General features: G+C 42.6%; 1 protein-coding gene across 2 annotated transcripts in view; it reads right to left on the bottom strand.

Moving 5' to 3' along the window:
• LDAF1 (lipid droplet assembly factor 1) overlaps positions 1 to 12,763 on the bottom strand; it is a 77,853-nt gene extending 65,090 nt beyond the window's left edge. The window contains exon 1 of one of the 2 annotated variants that reach the window (XM_077274963.1): positions 12,379 to 12,763. The gene's annotated coding sequence lies outside the window, so the exon portion shown is untranslated. Of the gene's footprint in view, positions 1 to 10,153; positions 10,176 to 12,378 lie in introns of those variants that run through there. The other variant, XM_077274964.1, reaches the window with a different exon arrangement.
• Positions 12,764 to 13,244: the final 481 nt, after the last annotated feature.

The following is a 13,244-nucleotide window of genomic DNA, read 5'->3' as shown; positions in this document are numbered from 1 at the left end:
CTACACAACTTGCGTATGCCACTACATTATAAAATTCACATACAAGGAAACAGTTGGTCAGTTCCAAAATGGGGTCACTTGTAGGGCATTTCCATTGTTTAGGTACATCAGGGGCTCTCCAAACACAACATAACGCCAGTAGACCATTCCATCAAAGTCCGCATTCCAAAAGTCACTCCTTCCCTTCCGAGCCCTGCTGTGTATTCAAACAATGGTTTTCCTCCACATATAGGGTATCCGCATACTCAGGAGAAATTGTACAACAGATTATGGGGTTTATTTTTTCCTGTCACCCTTATGAAAATAAACATTTGGGTCTAAAGTAACATTTATGAGAAAAAAAAAGGTAAATGTTCATTTTTCCTTCCACATTGCTTCAGTTCCTGTGGAGCCCTTGAAAGGTTAATAAACTTCTTGAATGTGGTTTTGAGCACCTTGAAAGGTGCAGTTTTTAGGCTGGCCTCACACTAGCGAGTTTTACGGACGTAAGAGCGCAGAAATTACGTCCGTAAAACTCGCAAAATAAACGGCACAATTATTCTCAATGGGGCTGCTCCTATTAGCCGTATATTACGGTTCAGTATTATACGGCTTTCTTTCGGGGCATGTGCAATTGGTCTACTGGCACTCTGGTAATGTATGCTTGCATTTACCTTTGACTATCTAGGCACTTTGATATGGGGCACGGAGCATGGACTCAGCCCCCTGCCCTGAGTGATTGTATACCCATAGATCATCAGTGTGATTAGGATCAAGTGTGACTTAGGTTGAATACCAAACATACGTGTACAAATTACCTGCACTGAATGCATATGGGTTAGGTCGCATGGGACCATTGCTATCAGGTGTATATTGCTTGCATATATGTTATTTGCACCTCTATTATTCATATAGGTTTTTTCCTTTTCTTACCAGACTACTTTCTGTGTGGTAGACCTTTCTTGTCTGGTGTCTTTTTGCATTTTTGTATGTCTATGGCACCATCACTATATGATGGTTGCCTTTGGTTTTAATATGTCATTGTTAATAAAGATCATTTTCTAACTTTTAATATAAAACTTCCAATTGTCCTTCTTTTCATATTGATTCATGGAAGTATATAGTACTGTTTGTGACTGATGGGAGTCACAAAAATGTATCTGGAAATTTTGGTATTCATTATACGGCTTTCTACGGCCGTACAAAATCGCAGCATGCTGCGTTTGTCAGCGTATTGCGCAAAAAATCGCTAATGAAAGTCTATGGGGGCGAGAAAAATACGGATTCCACACGGACCAGCAGTGTGACTTGCGAGAAATACGCAGCGCTGTTAGTGAAAAGTCGGTAATTCAATTGCCGGCTTTTCATTTCTCCTGCACAAACCCGACAGGATATGAGACATGGTTTACATACAGTAAACCATCTCATATCCCCTTTTTTTTTGCATATTCCACACTACTAATGTTAGTAGTGTGTATGTGCAAAATTTCAGCACTGTAGCTGCTGAAATAAAGGGTTAAATGGCGGAAAAAATTGGCGTGGGCTCCCGCGCAATTTTTTCCGCCAGAATGGTAAAGCCAGTGACTGAGGGCAGATATTAATAGCCAGGAGAGGGTCCATGGTTATTGGCCCCCCCGTGGCTAAAAACATCTGCCCCCAGCCACCCCAGAAAAGGCACATCTGGAAGATGCGCCTATTCTGGCACTTGGCCACTCTCTTCCCACTCCCTGTAGCGGTGGGATATGGGGTAATGAAGGGTTAATGCCACCTTGCTATTGGAAGGTGACATTAAGCCAGATTAATAATGGAGAGGCGTCAATTATGTCACCTATCCATTATTAATCCAATTGTTGGAAAGGGTTAAAAAACACACACACATGATTTAAAAGTAGTTTAATGAAATAAACACAGCGGTTGTTGTAATAATTTATTGTTCTCTCAATCCATCAGGAACACCCTCGCTTGGAAAAATAATAAACGCACAAGATACATACCTTCTGATGTCCGATCAATTCCCACGATGTAATCCATCTGAAGGGGTTAACTAATATTACAGGCACGAGCTGCGATAAACCACTCGCTCGTGCCTGTAATCCCCGGGTGCTGAAAGGAAAGCTGGATCTGTACTTACATTGAGTCGCGGTGAGGCGCCCTCTGGTGGATGTTCTCATGAACTGCAGCCTGGGAACTTTTTCCCACGCTCCAGGTCATATGAGGACATCCACCAGGGGGCGCATTACCGCGACTGAAGGAAATGTAGGTCAATGACCTACATTTCATTCATTCGCTGGGGATTACAGGCACGAGCACAGCTGCATTTAGCAGGGCTCCTGCCTGTAATATTAGTTAACCCCTTCAGATGGATTACTTCGTGGGACGAGACGGTTCACCAGAAGGTATGTATCTTGTGCGTTTATTATTTTTCCAAGCGAGGGTTTCCTAATGGATTGAGAGAACAATAAATTATTACAACAACCGCACTGTTTATTTCATTAAACTACTTTTAAATCATGTGTGTGTGTTTTTTAACCCTTTCCAACAATTGGATTAATAATGGATAGGTGTCATAATTGACGCCTCTCCATTATTAATCTGGCTTAATGTCACCTTCCAATAGCAAGGTGGCATTAACCCTTCATTACCCCATATCCCACCGCTACAGGGAGTGGGAAGAGAGTGGCCAAGTGCCAGAATAGGCGCATCTTCCAGATGTGCCTTTTCTGGGGTGGCTGGGGGCAGATGTTTTTAGCCACGGGGGGGCCAATAACCATGGACCCTCTCCTGGCTATTAATATCTGCCCTCAGTCACTGGCTTTACCGCTCTGGCGGAGAAAATTGCGCGGGAGCCCACGCCAATTTTTTCCGCCATTTAACCCTTTATTTTAGCAGCTACAGCGCTGAAATTTTGCACATACACACTACTAACATTAGTAGTGTGGAATATGCAAAAAAAAAGGGGATATGAGATGGTTTACTGTATGAAAACCATGTCTCATATCCTGTAGGGTTTGTGCAGGAGAAATGAAAAGCCGGCAATTGAATTACTGGCTGTTCACAGATATCGCGCTGAATGAAATCTAAATACAGAATATATATATATATGTGTCTCAATGACATATATATATATATATATATATATATACTGTATATATGTTTCCCCGAACATTTGAGCACATAAATCCATTAGATGTCGGTTTTGCAAGCCTGCGCGAAAATCTCGCAGTACGGATGCCATACGGATTACATACGGAGGATGCCATGCGCAAAATACGCTGACACACCCTGCCTACGGATCAATATTTTGGTAACATTTCTCCGTATTACGGCCGTAGTACGGACGTATAATACGTGGCGTATTGTCTTACGCCAAGTGTGACGCCGGCCTTAGAATGGTGTCACTTTTGTGTATTTTCTATCATGTAGGCAGGGCCGTATTTAGAGTTTCTGCTGCCCTAGGCACTTTTAGTGCTGCCTCCCCTTTGGTGAGTATGACACTATCGGCAGTGACTTTGTCAAGAATCGCTGATGTGAAAGTCGCCTTTTGCAGCAGATCCGGCAGTTTTTCTGCATCTGCCGCATAACAGATCACTTATAGCAACACTGCGTTTGGCCTCATTCATTCCTTTTGGGATTTGCGGCACTTGCCGTGATCTGGCAAATGCAGTACCATACCCCCCAACTTTTGATGAAGGGAAGGAGGTATAAAGTTTGCGGCACGCATAGTGCGCCGCGGCAAATTTTAGGCCACGCCTCTGACCACACCCATTTCACAACTAGTCACACCCATATCCACGTCCCAACCACAGCCTTTTAGCACTGCTGATCATGCTGTTTCACATACAATAATTATAAACAAAAAAATATGGCCACACATGATGCCCAATACTGTATAATGGCCACACAGTGCTCCATCTATATATATAATTGTCTAAGGGTTTTTCTGACAGTCTGTCGGTCTGTCTGTCCTGGAAATCCCGCGTCTCTGATTGGTCGAGGCCGCCAGGCCTCGACCAATCAGCGACGGGCACAGCATGGCGATGATGTCATAAAGGTTGCCTCGACCAATCAGCGACGGGCACAGCATGGCGATGATGTCATAAAGGTTGCCTCGACCAATCAGCGACGGGCACAGTCTTCCGCGAATTCTGGAATCATCTTTGTCCATATACTATGGGGACATGCATATTCTAAAACACCCAATGCGTTAGAATCGGGCCACAATCTAGTACTGTATAATGGCCACACAGTGCTCCATACTGTATAATGACCACACAGTGCTCCATACTGTATAACGGCCACACATGATGCTCCATAATGTATAATGGCCACACAAAGTTCTCCATACTGTATAATGATCCCACATGATGCTCCATACTGTATAATGGCCACACAGTGCTCCATACTGTATAATGGCCACACATGATGTTCCATACTGTATAATGGCCACACATGATGTTCCATACTGTATAATGGCCACACATGATGCTCCATACTGTATAATGGCCACACATGATGCTCCATACTGTATAATGGCCACACAGTGCTCCATACTGTATAATGGCCACACATGATGTTCCATACTGTATAATGGCCACACAGTTCTCTATACTGTATAACGGCCACAGTCCTCCATACTGTATAACGGCCACACATGATGCTCCATAATGTATAATGGCCACACAAAGTTCTCCATACTGTATAATGATCCCACAAAAAAGTGTGAAACAACTGAAATTATGTCTTATATTCTAGGTTCTTCAAAGTAGCCACCTTTTGCTTTGCACACTCTTGGTATTCTCTTGATGAGCTTCAAGAGGTAGTCACCGGGAATGGTTTTCACTTCACAGGTGTGCCCTGTCAGGTTTAATAAGTGGGATTTCTTGCCTTATAAATGGGGTTGGGACCATCAGTTGTGTTGTGCAGAAGTCTGGTGGATACACAGCTGATAGTCCTACTGAATAGACTGTTAGAATTTGTATTATGGCAATAAAAAAAGCAGCTAAGTAAAGAAACACGAGTGGCCAGCATTACTTTAAGGCCGGCGTCACACTAGCGAGTTTTACGGATGTATGAGCGCCGAAAATACGTCCGTAAAAATCGCATTACACACGGCCCAATTATTCTCTATGGGGCTGCTCCTATCAGCCGTATATTACGGTTCAGTATTATACGGTCTTGTACGGCCGTAGAAAATCGCAGCATGCTGCGTTTGTAACCGTATAGCGCAAAAAAAACACCAATGAAAGTCTATGGGGGCGAGAAAAATATGGATTCCACATGGACCAGCAGTGTGACTTACGAGAAATACGCGGCGGTGTTAGTGAAAAGCCGGGCGGTAATTCAATTGCCGGCTTTTCATTTCTCCTGCCTAAACCCGACAGGATATGAGACATGGTTTTCATACAGTAAACCATCTCATATCCCCTTTTTTTTTTGCATATTCAACACTACTAATGTTAGTAGTGTGTATGTGCAAAATTTGGGCACTGTAGCTGCTAAAATAAAGGGTTAAATGGCGGAAAAAATTGGCGTGGGCTCCCGCGCAATTTTTTCCGCCAGAATGGTAAAGCCAGTGACTGAGGGCAGATATTAATAGCCAGGAGAGGGTCCATGGTTATTGGCCCCCCCGTGGCTAAAAACATCTGCCCCCAGCCACCACAGAAAAGGCACATCTGGAAGATGCGCCTATTCTGGCACTTGGCCACTCTCTTCCCACTCCCGTGTAGCGGTGGGATATATGGTAATGAAGGGTTAATGTCACCTTGCTATTGTAAGGTGGCATTAAGCCAGATTAATAATGGAGAGGCGTCAATTATGACACCTAGCCATTATTAATCCAATTGTCTGAAAGGGTTTAAAAACACACACACACACACATTATTAAAAATTATTTTAATGAAATAAACACACAGGTTGTTTTAGTATTTTATTGTTCTCTCAATCCATCAGAACACCCTCGCTTGGCAAAATAATAAACCCACAAAATACATACCTTCCGATGATCTGTCACGTCCAACGAGGTAATCCATCTGAAGGGGTTAATTATTTTACAGCCAGGAGCTGCGCTAAAGCACTCGCTCGTGGTTGTAATCCCCGGGTAATGAAAGGAAATCTGAGTGATCTGTACTTACATTGAGTTGCGGTGAGGCGCCCTCTGGTGGATGTTCTCATGAACTGGAGCCTTGGAAAAGTTCCCACGCTCGAGTTCATATGAGTTCATCCACCAGAGGGCGCCTCACCGCAACTCAATGTAAGTACAGATCACTCAGATTTCCTTTCATTACCCGGGGATTACAACCACGAGCGAGTGCTTTAGCGCAGCTCCTGGCTGTAAAATAATTAACCCCTTCAGATGGATTACCTCGGAAGGTATGTATCTTGTGGGTTTATTATTTTGCCAAGCGAGGGTGTTCTGATGGATTGAGAGAACAATAAAATACTAAAACAACCTGTGTGTTTATTTCATTAAAATAATTTTTAATAATGTGTGTGTGTGTTTAACCCTTTCAGACAATTGGATTAATAATGGATAGGTGTCATAATTGACGCCTCTCCATTATTAATCTGGCTTAATGTCACCTTACAATAGCAAGGTGGCATTAACCCTTCATTACCCCATATCCCACCGCTACAGGGAGTGGGAAGAGAGTGGCCAAGTGCCAGAATAAGCGCATCTTCCAGATGTGCCTTTTCTGGGGTGGCTGGGGGCAGATGTTTTTAGCCACGGGGGGACCCCAATAACCATGGACCCTCTCTAGGCTATTAATATCTGCCCTCAGTCACTAGCTTTCTCACTCTGGCGGAGAAAATTGCGCGGGAGCCCACGCCAATTTTTCCGCTATTTAACCCTTTATTTTAGCAGCTACAGCGCCCAAATTTTGCACATACACACTACTAACACTACTAACATTAGTAGTGTGGAATATGCAAAAAAAAGGGGGATATGAGATGGTTTACTGTATGTAAACCATGTCTCATATCCTGTCGGGTTTAGGCAGGAGAAGTGAAAAGTCGGCAATTGAATTACCGGCTTTTCACATATATCGCGCTGAATGAAATATAAATACAGAATATATATATATGTGTCTCAATGACATATATGTATATATATACTGTATATATGTTTTACCGAACATTTGAGCACATAAATCCATTAGATGACGCTTTTGCAAGCCTGCGAGAAAATCTCGCAGTACGGATGCCATACGGATTACATACGGAGGATGCCATGCGCAAAATACGCTGACACACCCTGACTACGGATCACTGTTTTGGGAACATTTCTCCGTATTACGGACGTATTTCGGCCGTAAAAAACAGACCGTATTGTCTTACGCTGAGTGTGACGCCGGCCTAAGAAATGAAGGTCAGTCAGTCCGAAAAATTGGGAAAACTTTGAAAGTGTCCCCAAGTGCAGTGGCAAAAACCATCAAGCGCTACAAAGAAACTGGCTCACATGAGGACTGCCACAGGAAAGGAAGACCAAGAGTCAACTCTGCTTCTGAGGATAAGTTTATTCGAGTCACCAGCCTCAGAAATCGCAGGTTAAAAGCAGCTCAGATTAGAGACCAGGTCAATGCCACACAGAGTTCTATCAGCAGACACATCTCTACAACAACTGTTAGGCCGAAGTCACACACAACGTATAAAAATATGGTCCGTTTTTGATGGCCGAGGTACGCAGAAAATTTCCTGAACAGTGATCCGTATTCATTGCGAGGATGTGATTTTTTCTCCAAAAATTATCCGTGTGTCATCCGTATGGCGAGATTCTCTCGCTGGCTTGCAAAATGTACATAGAATGCACCCATGGCCTCAAATATTCGTAAAAACATTTATACAGTGTGTGTGTATATATATACACTCACCGGCCACTTTATTAGGTACACCATGCTAGTAACGGGTTGGACCCCCTTTTGCCTTCAGAACTGCCTCAATTCTTCGTGGCATAGATTCAACAAGGTGCTGGAAGCATTCCTCAGAGATTTTGGTCCATATTGACATGATGGCATCACACAGTTGCCGCAGATTTGTCGGCTGCACATCCCAAAGATGCTCCATACAAGGCAGGATGGATCCATGCTTTCATGTTGTTTACGCCAAATTCTGACCCTACCATCCGAATGTCGCAGCAGAAATCGAGACTCATCAGACCAAGCAACGTTTTTCCAATCTTCTACTGTCCAATTTCGATGAGCTTGTACAAATTGTAGCCTCAGTTTCCTGTTCTTAGCTGAAAGGAGTGGTACCCGGTGTGGTCTTCTGCTGCTGTAGCCCATCTGCCTCAAAGTTCGACGCACTGTGCGTTCAGAGATGCTCTTAGGCCTACCTTGGTTGTAACGGGTGGCGATTTGAGTCACTGTTGCCTTTCTATCAGCTCGAACCAGTCTGCCCATTCTCCTCTGACCTCTGGCTTCAACAAGGCATTTCCGCCCACAGAACTGCCGCTCACTGGATTTTTTTTCTTTTTCGGACCATTCTCTGTAAACCCTAGAGATGGTTGTGCGTGAAAATCCCAGTAGATCAGCAGTTTCTGAAATACTCAGACCAGCCCTTCTGGCACCAACAACCATGCCACGTTCAAAGGCACTCAAATCACCTTTCTTCCCCATACTGATGCTCGGTTTGAACTGCAGGAGATTGTCTTGACCATGTCTACATGCCTAAATGCACTGAGTTGCCGCCATGTGATTGGCTGATTAGAAATTAAGTGTTAACAAGAAGTTGGACAGGTGTACCTAATAAAGTGGCCAGTGAGTGTATGTGTATATATATATATATATATATATATATATATATATATATATACACACGGTATATATATCCCAGTTCTACCAATCAAAAATAAATCCAGACTTTAATATACGGTACTTAGTATCATCGGGTAGTTAGACTTGCACTCAAAACAAAGTTATTTAAACCGTACAATAAATGCTGAACAGAAAAAAAATAGAAGTATTGTTTTTCAGTTGCTGCACTTACCGTAAAAAAAGTACGGTAATTAAAATAATGAAAACGTGTTAAGTAGTCTAACTTGGTATCAATAAAGAAAAAAAAGCAAATACAAAGTGTATAAATAAAAAAATAAAACCCTTTTATCATGAGCAGACTTCAAGACTTGTGATCTCAGTGCCCAGAGCTAGTTTTTGTAAGTGAAACAAAAATGGTTTATAAGTGTGTGTTGAATTCTGCTCCAGTGCGAGGAATCCAAGTCATGTGTTTAAGATGCCACGTGGGTGTCAGATGTCACGTTACGGATTCTTTTGAAGCACCTTATGATTCCCCCTGGTACATTATCTACAGTATACGGTAGTTTTCTGTAATGCTTAAAGCCACTCTCAAATGCCCTATAAAGCAACTCTGAGTTAAAAGTAAAGGGTTCCCTTAATCCCATCCCTTGTTCTATTTCCCCGGAGAGGATGGCAGCTACAAAGAGTCTCTAGCTTTCCAAGACAATTCATCATCACGTATTAAAGGGAACCTGTCAGCATGTTTTTCCATATAAAATGACTGGTTTGACTACACAGGTGCTTGTCTCCCAATAAAAATGTCCTTTTTTCATAGAGATTAGTGATGCGCGAAGGTGCTGGGATAAGGCGTTATCTGAGCATGCTTGGGTGCCAACCCAGTGACTGACGTGCTCGAATATTATGTTCGAGTCTAAAGCATGTGTCTCGGCTGTTCGACAGCAACAACACATGCAGAGATTGCTTAACAACTGTCGAACAGCCACGAGACATGTAGCCGCGGGGACTCGAACATAATATTCGAGCACGCCGAAGTCACTGGGTTAGCAGCTGAGCATGCTCAGATAACACCTCATCCCAGCACGTTCGCTCATCACTAGTAGAGATCTAATAAGTCAATCAAGAGAAATCATATGCAAATTAGGTTGGAAGTTCACTCAGGGCGTGGAATGCTTCTCCCAAGTGCTTAGACACACCCCTAGTGCATTTACAGCCTGATTTGTATAGGCCTCCTACGCTATATTTCTTATGACTTGCACAGCAAATATCAAAAGGGAAAAAAAAAGGTACATTTTTTATTGGGAAACAAGAGCCGCCCTCTATGCAGCCGTTCCACTAATTCCATATGTTAAAAGTAGTGCTGACTCATACCCTTTAAACAAAAAGCCCATATAATTAAATAAAAACAGTGCAATTACCCTGATTACCTGTAGTGACAGTGCTGGAAGAATGAACACTTGTAGGCAGGTCTCCTCACAGATTGGAGGCAATTGATGGTGTTCCCAATAGGTGAGTTTTTGGTGCTGCGTATTTTAGCAAAAAATGCAAGTAACCCATTTTACTTAACCCCTTCACGAACGATGACGTATATGTCCCTGCCTTTGATATGAGCTCACACGCTGAGCCCGCATCTTTCCCTGCACTTGATGCCTGTCATCACAATCCCCCGTGGCCGGCGTTCAAAGGAGACGGTGATTTTTACTATAAACAACAGTGCTACATAGCACAGGCGATCGGACAATCAAGTCTCCTAAGGGGACTATGGAACTATTAAATACAGTAAAAAATTCTTTAAAAAAGTTAGGAAAAAAAAAAAAAAAAAATTATATATATAGATAGATAGATAGATAGATAGATAGATAGATAGAGAGAGAGTTCAATTCACCCCTTTTGCCCCATTTAAAAAAATTAAAAAAATAATTCAGAAATGTCCAATCCAATTATAAAAAAATTTGAAGCATTATATCTACCCCAAAATGGTATCAGTAAAAATGTCAACTCAGGGCACATAAAATAAGCCTCGTCCCAGATCCCAAAAAATTTGAATATTATGGGTTTTGGAAAATAGCAACAAAGCAAAAAAAAAAAATTTGACATTTCTGATTTTTTTTTTCACTGCTTAAATAAAAAACACAAACAAAAAAATAAAACTATGCAAATTTGGTATCTGCGTACTTGTACTGACCTGGGGAATCATATTGCCTGGTCAGTTTTACCATATATTGAACATGGCAAATGCAAAAAACATTTTTTGCAATTTTACCGCATTTTTTTCCCGATTTCCAGTACACTATGTGGCAGAATGGAATGAGGTCATTCAAAAGTACAATTCATCCAGCCAAAAACAAGTCCTAATACTGCTATATGGCTGGAAAAACTAAAAAAAAAAACCTAAAAAAACAAACAAACAAAAAAAAATGTATGGCTTTTGGAAGAAGAGGAGAAAAAAAAAGAAAAATCGTTTGGGTATGAAAGCAGAAAATCTGCAACTTCAGAAACTCACCGAAAACTTATCGTGGGAACGTAACCTTACCATGTGAACACCTTCAGTATTTGGACAGTATTTTACCTCAGTATTTGTTCCACTCCTGATTTTGGCTTACAATCAGAGGAAAAGTATAATAGAAACACGTCACCACTTCTGTATATCACCCACTCCTGGTTTTGGTATACAAATACTGAGGTAAAAAACTCACCAAATACTCAATGTGTGCACGTGGCCTGAGAGATTAGACCTGAAGTTGAGCAAAATGATTTCTAGAACCGTGGTCCAGCTGCCATGTTGGTAGTCAGTGACCACTAATCCAGGACTGTGACATCCCTGGCACCTCTTATGATATGTAGGCCACCCCTTGACGTCTTGCGTTTGCTGTGCTGCAAAGTAATGATGACGAAGGGACTACTAATCAGAAGAGGCATAGAGGATGCCGAAAATAGGAGGTTTTCATGGCTCTGACCCAGTGACCAAGGACTACCAACGTTGCCTCTACACAAGAGGTGCGCCTATAGGTATAGTGCACCTGTCCTATGCAGCGGGATTATATCTGGTCTCTTCAGTGCTGAAGCTCTTTTTTCACTTCCAGCCCTGTTTTCCCCATGAGTCGCTTGGTAACATCAGGCCCTGAGACAAAGGAGTCCAGGTGCGATTGTAGATATGGCCACCCCTATTGCTACACCGAAAATTAATGATTAGTGATGACTGATGAGCGAATTTGGTGCTAACCGAGTGACTTCGGAGTGCTTGAAAAATATGCATGTCTCGTGGCTGTTCGACGGACGCAACCCAGGCAGGGATTCCCTGTTTGTTAGTCAATCCCTGCATGTGTTGTAGCTGCCAAACAGGCACAGGCGAGACATGCAGGCGTGAGGACTCGAACATTTTTCGAGCACGCCGAAGTCACTCGGTTAGCACCTGAGCATGATAACACCTTATCCCACACGTTCGCTCATCACTATTAATGATGTATCTGCTATATACGTTCATTTGTTAAATTTTATACCATAAGCCCCGATTGTCAGCTCCTGTGCCAAACAAGCAGAACCTAGGTCATTCAGAGGGTACAGTGCTCAGGAAATCAACATGTCAAGAAACAGCAGACAGCGACAACAAGTGAATGGGTTAGAAAAGTAACCTAATCCTCCCTCCTCTTACCTCTGCAGCTGCCTGTCAGATCCCCTCCATACTCATGAGCAGCATTTCCTATCCACTCCCCGCCCCAGGGTTCTGCTCAGACACAGGAGCGGCCTTGTGAAGTGGGAGCTCCTTACAGCGCCTGCCTGATCACTCCTCCTTCCTTGTCTGTTTGGCATGGCACACTTTCTTCCTGCTGTTATTAAAGTCACAATAATAGCAAAGCCAAAAAGTTATCCGTTCCCGTCTATTATAAGTAGGATATATACAGTTGCCTGAATAGATCAGCAATGCGGAGATGGTATATATTTATATATGTGTCAGAGGTGACCGCACCATTCTTCTACAACCGTATAATCAATCTCACGCTGTCTACTAAATTGCAAAAGGAGAAGCAAATATTTCTAGTCTTGAAAGGAAGTTCTTATCTCTTTTATAAACTTTTGAAAAGCATTTATTTTTCTATTGCCGGGAAGGAGACATATTATTGGTGCAACCTGTGCAGTCACATAAGGGCCCAAGAAGTGAGGGGGCCTGCTACCAGCTCCTTGTGCATTATGATGAGCTTTTGGGCTGCAAAGGGCCCATATATTGTTATTGCACAGGGGCCCTCTTCTGTCTGTGTGCACTAGTGGTAACAAGTATGAAAAATGGTTCCATTTTCATCCTAATTTTCAAAGTACCCGTGCATCATGTGATTTTTTTTTTCCCACGGGCACTGAGTCCATGTGAAAAATACTACCATCTGAAACACACAATTGAGCTAGTTGAATTACTTTGGTCAGTGTGGTGTCCGATTTTTACTTGGAGAGCACACATCCTTATAATATGCTTGTGTGAACGAGCCCTTGCAGATTAAGGCCGGCCTCACACTGGGCGTAAGACAA

This window comes from Ranitomeya variabilis, chromosome 7, assembly GCF_051348905.1.
Source record: "Ranitomeya variabilis isolate aRanVar5 chromosome 7, aRanVar5.hap1, whole genome shotgun sequence".
Lineage (NCBI taxonomy): Eukaryota > Metazoa > Chordata > Amphibia > Anura > Dendrobatidae > Ranitomeya > Ranitomeya variabilis.
Note: the sequence above shows the minus strand (reverse complement) of the source record. Positions and strands in the feature narration are given on the sequence as shown.